The following is an 8,362-nucleotide window of genomic DNA, read 5'->3' as shown; positions in this document are numbered from 1 at the left end:
TGCAGCCATGTGAGGTATTTAGTCTTCTCTATCAGAGAGCTCTGGTACCATAACAAACTACAAAGCCTAGGATTTCATAGGATGGCACCATGATGGTTAAAGCAATGTCAAACTTCATTAATTCTGCAGTGTGCAGCAGCCCTAGTTAGTTTCATTTTTTAAAGCAACTTTCCAGGTTCCTCAAGTGTAACTAAAGTAGACACTATTGGTAGCCTTTGTTTAAAAATTCCATCTTAATGCTATTCACAGTTGACATATGGCACAACTCCTGCCTTCCCCACATGACAACACAAGAAGAGCCCATACTTCAATCATGTGCTGTTTCTTTTCTACTATAAAGTGAGGTCACACTCTTGTAGTTGTACAAGTACCGTGTATAAACTGACCTCATGTATAAGTCAAGGGCAGGTTTTGAGGCCAAAATTGTGGATTTTGATATGACCGTGGATAAGTCAAAGATAAAACTTTAGGAGCATGCAACAAAGGATCTAAAGAAAAAAGCAAAGGAAAACAATGAGAAAGAACGTACAAAACTCCAGCAGGCATAAGTGTTTGTGCTCACGCTAAAGGATGGATGAGGAGGGAACTGTGGTAAAATTGTGACTGTGTGATGTGTGGGGGAGGTGACATGGCACAGGTGGGTCTAAGAAAATGTGCACATGTCAAAAAGGATGAAAAGACAAAGGAAAGAAAATGGCGCCTCCATTAGCAGTGATTACAGCCTTTAACTTTTCTGTAATAACTTTGCCTGATTTTAACACAGAAAAGCTGACAAACATATATAGATGTCTTATCCAGATTCTTCCAAGGCTGATTCCTCTTGGTGCTCCTTTGAGGAGAAGCGCCAAAGAGCTGCTCCTGCCACCATTTTCCCATCCAGGCGTTCAAAAAGGTCAAAAGTGGCACTATGGTGGAGAAAGTCAAAGGGGTCAGTGCTTCTTTTAGGTGCGCCTGGGACAGATTAAACTCTCACCTTTTGCCACTTTACTCAGAGAAGAGGAAGGCTCCTTAAAGAATTAAAGTACTTCCATTCACCTGTGGATAGGTCAACCAGGGGTTCTTTTGGGTCAATTTTTTGACTAAAATTTCTAGACTTATACATGAGTATATACAGTAGTTTAGAAATTAAGAGATATATTGCAAAAATTTAAAACATATCTGTCATCAGAGTAAATAGAATTCTCTGCTGGAGAGATCTAGTGCCTCATTAAAGTACAAATCCCAGGAATCCACAGAATGCAGCCTTGGCAGTTTAAGTGGTGTCCCAGTGCTATAGCTCTGTAGAGTGAAAGAAGCCTTTATCTCTTTATTGCTGCAACCTATGCCAGCCTGGTTACTGCAGCCAGGGTCCGAAAAAGTAAAAAACCCCAAGCTCCGGATGCTGATCCAAGACGGGCCAATGTTCTGATTCAGTGTTTCGGCAACTTCCTACATTGCAAGTGCCCCGTGTCTTTCTTCGAAATCCGGTTCTGCGTTAGAATTTGTTAATAAATCTTTTAAGCTATCTCAGTAAACTTCTTCTGTTGTCCAAAGGGGCTACAAATACTATATTACATAATATTGTTATCTTTAATCAAAAATAATTTCAACCAGGCTTTCTTTTTATTTTCAGTGCCCCATGGTGGTTTTTCTACCCAGCCATGTGGCCCTCTGGTTAAGCCTCATTTTTTTATTATTGTTGTGTGCCTTCTGGTCACTTCTGGCTGATGGTGACCCTGTCATGGGGCTTTCTTAGCAAGATTTATTCTCAGGGGTGGGGCTGTCTTTGCCTTTGCCTCCCTCTGAAGCTGAGAGAGTGTGACTTGCCCAATGCCACCCAGTGGGTTTCCAAGGCCAAGTGGGGATTTGAAGCATGGTCTCCAGAGCCCAGCGCTCAAACCACTATAGTACACCAGCTCTGTTAAGCCATGCTAAATGCTACTATATTCATGAGACTTAAGCATAAATGATTTTTTACGGATTGGGATCTGAACATGGTAATCCTCTTACTTTATGAATCTTCTTATAAATTGATTAATTTGAGAGAGAGTGCATATATATGTGTATACACAGAGAGAGAGTGACATGCACAATCTTTCAAAGAATGTGTTTATATCTACATCTGTATGCACCACAACCCAGTGTCATGCATCCAATCAGAGGAACTAAAAGGAGAGTGCCCTTCCCATGCACCCCAAAAACCTTCTCCGGTAAGCCTGGAAACTCTCTGGAACTGGTTTCTAGGCCACACTGAGAGCAATGGGATGGGAAGTTCTGTACTGCAGCTCCTTGTGGTGGACAAATTGCACCCCTCCAGGTGTTGAACTGCAGCTCCCAGCATTCATCATCATTGATCGTACTGACTAGGGTCATAGGGTTTGCATTCCAACAATATCTGGACAGCTGCAGTTTGGGCACCCCTGTCTCACTGAAACACATACTTCTGCATGTACTGTATATACTCGGCTATAAGACAACCTCATGTATAAGTCAAGGGCAGGTTTGGGGCCAAAATTATTGATTTTAATGTGACCCGTGAATAAGTTGAGGGTAAAACAGGATCAGGTAACAAAGGGTCTAAATCCATGGTTTTCAGCCTCAGTTTTTGACTTCAACGCCCAGATTCCCTTATCATTGGCTATGCTGGCAAAGGCTTCTCGGTGTTGAAGTCCAAAACAACTGGAGGATCAAAGTTTGAGAACCTCTGGTCTAAAGGATGAAGAAAAGGAAAACAACTTGAAAGAACTTACACAATTCCAGCAGGCATAACTGTTTTCACATGAAAGGCTGCATGGATGAGAGAGAAGGGGTTTGGGTCAGTGCTTCCAGGACAGATTACATTCTTGACTTTCACCAGGGGACAGTTCCTTTTAAATAAGAGTTCAAGTATAGTACATATATTGATCCATGGATAAGTCGACTCAGGTTTTTGGGTCAATTTTTTGACTGAAATGTCTGGACTTATACATGAGTATATACAGTAGTCACAGAGAGATGTGAGCACCCACACCAGACCTGGTTTGTTGTTTTGTGTGCCTGTCTCTGTGCATTTTGAACCCAAGAGTTATCAAAAAGAAAAACAGTCTGGCCTACTCCTGTTGCTCTACTGGCAATTTGATCTTGATCTTGATCTGAAGATTTGATCTTCAGAAACCAGCGGGGAACAGTTTTCACAAGAGGCTGATGAGACTCAGGCTGCAGTGATAGGCTTGGGATCAGAGGGAGGCATGTAAGTTGACTACCCTATCTGTAGCCTGGTTCAATAATAACACTGACCACAATAATTATGATAATATAAAGACGACCAGTTATTATTTTATTGCACCAGCCTCCAGCAAGCTGTCTTTTGCTGTTTTGCATCACCGGCTGATTGCACATGTTCTACCTTGTTTGAGAAGAAATGTGTTGTTGGGGAGAAACCTGACTTTGCTGTGCTTGTAGGTGAATAAGAACAAAACAAACATGGAAGAGATAGGAACCAAAATTCTGAAATTGGTAGTGGTGAGAGTCATCATCGTATTACTATTAATTTATTCCTTCCTTCCTTCCTTCCATTTCCATCACTCCCTCAGGGACTGTTGTAAAAAGTTTTGTTGGAAATTTTAAGAAGCTGAATATAAACAATACTTCTACTTGTAAAGGAATACTTGTAAGCAAAAGGTCAAAAAAGCTAAACTTTCAAATGAGCTCCGAACTCACTAGAGAGATTAAAAAATAATGGGATTTTTGGGGTGTGTTTGGAGCAAGAGGAAGAACAAGGAAACAGTAGGACCACTGTATAGAAAGGTTGGTGAAATACTAACAAGACGGCCAAACTGAATCTTTATACCTTGTTTTCCCTAAAGTAAAATGGTGGCGTAACAGGTGAAAATAGAATAAACCATGTAGCCCAGAAGAAGTGGAGAGGTAATAAAGGAATATACAGCTCAGTAGTTCGCAAACTTTTTATTCCTGTGACCCCCTTCACATCTACATTGAGACATCGCACACCTCCCTCTGCTCAGTGTAGCGCAGTGGGGTCTCAGCCTTTGCAGGGGTTAGGGACACAGAATCCCAACGAAAGTTGGAAAACGTGAATATTTCTATTGCTTGGCTGGTTGCACGTTCCTTGTTCACTCACTGGGGAAGAGGATGGGATGGTAGTGGGAGCAGGACAAGGGAAGTATCATAGGGAAAGGGAGGCTTCTCCCCCTCAGCACCTCAAAAGCACACATCCTGGGGGGAAAGGAGCCCTAAGCTGCATTCACCACCCTCTCCTTCTTCCAGCTACATGCCACTTGCAAAGTTTCCCTCCTTCCACAATGCAGACAGTGTCCTTGCAGCAACACTTGGGGCACAACATGATGGAAGAGATTCCACCTCAACATTAGGAAGAACCTCCTGCCCGTAAAAGCTGTGGACAGTGGACTATACTGCCTCAGAGGGTGGTGGAGTTTCCTTCTTTGGAGGTTTTTAAACAGAAGCTGGATGGCCGTCTATTGGGGGTGTTTTGCTTGTGTTGTCCTGCATGGCAGGGGTTGGACTTGGTGGTCCTTGAGGTCTCTTTCAACTCTGGGGTTCTGTGAACATGTATGTGCCACCTCTCTTGTTTCCTTCCTTTGGTGTCTTTTGGGAGGAGGAGGGGGGGGCTAAGTGAGTGATGGCAGGGATCTAAACTGAGATGTGGTGACTTAAAGTTTTATCACATGGGGCTTTTTGCAGCTCAGATCCGGTGTGACTCCTGGTTCAGCTATGCAAATTCACATCGTAACATGAATGTTTTATCACACCTGGTTGCCCTTCCATTGCCCTTTTGAATTGAGGGGGAATCGACTCCAAGGCAAGTCACATGATGCGGATTCAAACAAAGCGGAATGTGTACAAATTGTATTACCACACTGGTGCATACCATGCGGATTCAACAATTCAAATTGGGACCCTTGCGCATGCTCAGTGGGGCTCTGGACGCTGTCCTCCTTCCCTGCCCCCTCCTTAGCTGTCATCCTTCATTGGGCTGAAGGAGCAGTCAGGGGATGATGGGATAGGTCACTGGGGGTCACTGGAGCCAGGATCGGACTGAAGGAGCAGTCGGGACGATGGGATAGGTTGCAGGGGTCACTGGAGCAAGGATCGGACTGAAGGAGCAGTCAGGGGATGATGGGATAGGTTGCAAGGTGGCAGAGAGGAGGAGATGGCATGAAGGAGGAGGAGGGGGATGAAGGAGCAGGACGCAGGGGGCCAAGGGAGGCAACATCAGAGTGATCTTCCACACCAGACCAATTTGAAGCGAAATCGAAGTGATCTTGAAAGCGAATTCTGTGAATTCACTTTTTTTCCGATGTCACCAAAATGAGCAGTCACTTTGGAATCATTGTGGAAGCGCTACAGAAGGAGCGCCCATAGAAAGGAATCTCGTCTGATAAAACATTCACGTTATGACGTGAATCCACATCGTTGGACCCGGAGTCACCCCGGATCTGAGCTGAAAAATCTCCAAAAAGCTCTGTGTGATAAAGACCTTAGTGGTTAAGATGCCAGTTCTAACAATCATAAAGTCAGCAATTCAAGGCCCAAGTGCCGCATGATAGAGTGAGCTCCAATCACTAGTCCCAGTTTCTGCCAAGCTAGCAGTTCGAAAGCATGCAAACACAAGTAGATAAATAGGTACCAATTTGATGGGAGGGGAATAGTGTTCCGTGTGCCATGCTGGCCACATGATCACAGTCCTCTTTGACAACGCTGGCTCTTTGGCTTAGTAATGTAGATGAGCACCACCCCCTGCAGCTGATTATGACTTGACAGTCATATCAAGAGGAAACCTTTACCTTTAGGGATCTAAAGATGGAAGGCTGAGTGGACCTTGGAGCCCTCCTCTAGGATCAAACATACAATGTTGTGGCTGCAGCACTAGCATTTTAACTATTTTGCCACTAGGGCTTCATTCAAACTGACTCAAACTCTCACAGGACCCTCGTGCTGCATGCTTGTGTCTTCCTTAACATTCAGCTCTCACAATTTCCTTCTTTGGAGGTCTTTAAACAGAGGCTGGATGGCCATCTGTCAGAGATGTTTTGATTGAGAATTCCTGTGTGGCATAATGGGATTGGGCTGGATGGCTCTTGGGGTCTCTTCCAACTCTATCGTTTGATGATTCCACTTTCTTTCTTCACTCCCCCAGCCCCATCTGAGAAATGCTTTGTGGTTGGTAAGGGGCATGAGCCTACTGGGCCAAAGATGGAATATTTGGAGAAACTGAATGGGAAATCCATTTTAAAAGGAAGCCCATTTTTCCTATGTCCCAGATTGAAGGAAGGTATAATGGGAAATGCGCACAAGGCAGGTGTAGGATCTTTTAAGCTGCCACATTGTCCTCCTTTCTTCCTCCTTGAGCCTTGTAGGATGGCCTCTGCATGCCTCAAGCCAGGAAGAGTTTGCTGGGTTGCTTTTCAATATTGTGCTTTAGCACTCCTGCCCCTCCTGACCCCCAGATTGGGATGCTGGGATGTTTGTGCAATTGAGCACATCATCAGAAAGCAACCCAGCCACCTCTGCCTGGCCTGAGGCACGCAAAGGAGGAAGAAGTGCAGCCTCTTCTTCCTCTTTCCTTCTCCCCTGAGCCAGGCAGGCTGGCCTTTGCACATCTTATGGATGCTAAGGGGCATCTGCTTACTGTGCCAACAGTGAAAGAAGTTTGGTGGGAATTGCACATATAAAAAAAGACTTAGCATGGCTCTTTTGCAGGAATCTGTCAATCATCAGTGGTGTACACACACATGCACACCTCTTTTCACATTTGGTGTGCTTGCAGGCTGACAGACAACCATTGACCTAGCTATTTGAAATGAATTCAGGTCTCCAGGGTCAGATGAACTGGACCCAAGAATACCAAAGAGACTTGTAAATGTAAGCTCAGAACCACTGTCACTAATCTTTGGGGTTTGGAGAACAAGAGAGAGAACCTAGCAGATTAGAGGAAGGCAAATGTCTCCAATTTAAAAAAGGAGGACCCAAACAACTACTGACCAATCAGTTTGATAACAATACTAGGAAAGGTTCTAGATCATTAAACAGTTGGTCTGTGAACAGTTAGGAATTTATATTATTATCATTATTATTATCATGCCAAATTAATCATATATCTCTGTTTTTCGTTGTGGATGAGAGTTACAAGCTTGGTAGATCAGGACAGTGCTCTGAACGTAGTATTTCTTGATTTCTGCAAGGCTTTTGTCAAAGTCCCCATGATATTCCTGTAGGCAAATGGATGAAGTGTGGGCTTAAACAGTTAGGTAGATCTGGTTGACAGACCAAAGCCAAAGAGTGCTCACCAATAGTTGTCCTTCATTCTGGAGAGACATGCCCCAGGGTCCTGTCCTGGGACTCATGTTATTGCAGTTGACACCAAATTGGAGAAGTAGCTAATACCTGAATAGTATTTACTAAATCGCAGTCAAAATTCAAAATGAGTCTTTAAACAGAGGCTGAATTGCCATCTTTCAGGAGTGTTGGAGTTGCGTATGAAGTGCACTGAACTAGATGGTCCTTGTGATCCCTTTCAGCTCTGCGATCCTGTGCTTCTATGAAAAAGGTAAATATGATATAATATAACAACAGCAGAAATGTTAAATGTCTCTATAAAACAAGAGCAGCAATAATGTCTGTCAAGAGAGCGATGCATTGTAGACTAATGGCTGCAGACTGAGTTGCTTATAATGGAGGAGGAAGGTTGGTTTAAAAGAAAAAGAAAAATCTGGCAACTCTGCTTTAGTAATGTTTATACCTTATTGTAATAATACACAGTTTTAAATAGCGCTTTTGAATGTCCAAGGGATTTCATGCGGTTTATCTAGTTGCAAACTCATTAAATCAGGGAATTATAACACTCACCATCTCATTCCACTGGTAATGCAGCCTAAGGCAGATGAGAATTGCAATTGAACATCATTGGGAGGGCTATGTGTTTCACAGATCTGCCAAATCCCGTGACAACAAAGTCCAAGGGCCAATTTTCCACCCCTGTTACCTATTGTTGAAAGTGGAAGGGATCAGATGTTTTTTCTGAGTTTCCTAAAATCTCTTTTGTTGGCATCCAAGAGTCTCAGTTTTCCTTTTTTGGCCAAAGTGGGTTTTTTCTAGGTAAAAGGGGGGAGATAGCCAAGGGATGGGGAAAAGGTGTGGGCCCTACGGTCCCTTAATTGTCCATCTTGGCTTTCATGTGAAATGTTAGTATCTCACGTTTTGCAGACAGAGAAAGTGAGGCTGAGACTACAGCCCTTCCATGAGTTGTATTTACTAAATCACAGTCTTAATTTCAGTGGTAGAAAGAAGGTAGATGGAGATCTACTCATAGGTAGATTGACTCCTAGTGGTCAGCAACAGTTTCTAATGCCCTGTGGTTTAAAAA

General features: G+C 43.5%; 1 protein-coding gene across 2 annotated transcripts in view; it reads left to right on the top strand.

Moving 5' to 3' along the window:
• Window positions 1–8,362, top strand: part of CNIH2 (cornichon family AMPA receptor auxiliary protein 2) — a 65,018-nt gene that overhangs the window by 50,212 nt on the left and 6,444 nt on the right. For both annotated transcript variants that reach the window (XR_006100714.1, XR_006100715.1), the window contains exon 6: window positions 7,459–7,546. The gene's annotated coding sequence lies outside the window, so the exon portion shown is untranslated. The remainder of the gene's footprint in view (window positions 1–7,458; window positions 7,547–8,362) is intronic.

The sequence above is a fragment of the Sceloporus undulatus genome, chromosome 9 (genome assembly GCF_019175285.1).
Source record: "Sceloporus undulatus isolate JIND9_A2432 ecotype Alabama chromosome 9, SceUnd_v1.1, whole genome shotgun sequence".
Lineage (NCBI taxonomy): Eukaryota > Metazoa > Chordata > Lepidosauria > Squamata > Phrynosomatidae > Sceloporus > Sceloporus undulatus.
Note: the sequence above shows the minus strand (reverse complement) of the source record. Positions and strands in the feature narration are given on the sequence as shown.